Source organism: Cavia porcellus, unplaced genomic scaffold (genome assembly GCF_034190915.1).
Source record: "Cavia porcellus strain 051 isolate PalLab524CR breed Dunkin Hartley unplaced genomic scaffold, mCavPor4.1 scaffold_19, whole genome shotgun sequence".
NCBI classification, from domain to species: Eukaryota; Metazoa; Chordata; class Mammalia; order Rodentia; family Caviidae; genus Cavia; species Cavia porcellus.
In genome coordinates, this window is record NW_026947502.1 from 29,716,829 (window position 1) to 29,718,600 (window position 1,772).

Here is a 1,772-nt window from a genome sequence, read left to right on the forward strand (position 1 = left end):
AACAGATGCAAACTGAATATGGGTTCAAATCATCAAAACTTGGTTCTCTTTACACAATGGTTCCTGAGCCCTGAGACCATAATCAGTGGGGAAGTTCCCTTCAAGATGACCCAGGCAACAGCTATCACTGTGAGCCACCTCCCCTTCAAGACAAGAACTTGTCTCCATCTCTGTCAACTGTAAGAGAGGAAAAAATAAGAATGCTCACACTGCTCCTTCAAAAGCCTCAGCCCACCACTCCGCCTACATTCCATGGGCCAGAACCAAGAAGTCATCTCAGACCATAGCTAACTCAAGGAAAGGGGAAAAAAAAAAAAAAAAAAAAAAAAAACTCCACAAGAACAGCCAGCACTCAAGACAGTGGCCCACCCTTAATCTTTGGTAGGTTTCTCTCTGACTCACATCACGTGCTTAGTGGTATATCTGTTGTCATCCATTCGTTTAGCAAATATTTCCTTAGCATCTATTACATGCAGACCTTATGCTGGGAACCAGTCGTAAGTGATGGACCCCCACATTTCTGAGCCTGCGTTCTCATTTCTGCTCTGCTCAGTACGCTTCTGGTCTAATACAGAGTCTAAAGAAAGATCCAATTATGCTTCAGGGTAATTTGAACTGATAAAGCATGTGCAAAGAAGAGAGCTGACAAGGTGCTAAAGGGATAAGCACAAAACTTCTCCAAGGAGATGGCATTTAGGCTGAGACCTGCAAGATGTAAGAGAGTCGTCCAGATGGAGGAGGAAAATCTGAGGGCAAATCCTAAGCAGTGGGCCATCTCAGGGGGTGGCCCAGCCTGCAGGGCATAGTGGGGCTGGTGGGAAGCAGTCCTGGGCAGAGTCCTTGGGAGATGGTTCTATCTCTGGGTGTGGAGGCTACGGGCCAGTAAGTTCTAGAAAGGGAGATACCAGGTACTAAGGGGCAGAGTGGCTTCTTATTGCTGCTGTAACAAATAATAGCAAACTTCATGACTTGAAGGAACACAAATTTTTATCTGACATTTCCAGATGTCAGAAGTTCAAAAGGAATGTCAGGGGGCTAAAATCAAAGTGTGGGGCCAGCCTGCATTCTTCCCGGACTCTGTAAGGGAGAATGCATTCCCCTTCCACTTTTCAGCTTCCTGAGACTGCCACATGCTTGGCTCCCACTCTCCACCCATCAAGTGAACCCCTCTGGCCTTTGCTCCTGTCCTGCCTTCCCTCTCTCCAACTCTAGCATTCCTATTTATAATCAGACATCATGCAATGGTGGAAACACATTCTGAGCACGGCATTGACAAGTGATTTCATAGAGTGACAAGGTGGGCAAACTTTCATGATAATGCTTTCCTTTTTAATAGTGGATAGAAAACACCCTAAAATATCTTTTTAAAAAGACAGTATAGTAATCACATAAGGCAGCGATACAATTGTTTTTATCAGTATCAAGCATTAGGCATTGTACATAATTGTGTGTGCTACACTTTTATAGAATGGCAGTACAGAAGGCTTGTTTACACCTGCCTCGCCACAGACATGGGAGTAACAAGTAACACTTGTGCTACTGTGTTAGGAAAGCTGCAGCATCACTGGACAGTGGAATCTTTTAGCTCCGCTGTCATCTTCTGGTTAATCATTGATGGGAACATCATTATGCAGCACAGGCCTTCCTTACAAGGACCCTCATGTTACCCATCAGATAATCCAGAATAATCTCCCCATCTCAAGATCCTTAATCACATCTGCAAAGCCCCCTTTGCATAGAAGGCAACACAATTACAAATTTCTGGGATTAGG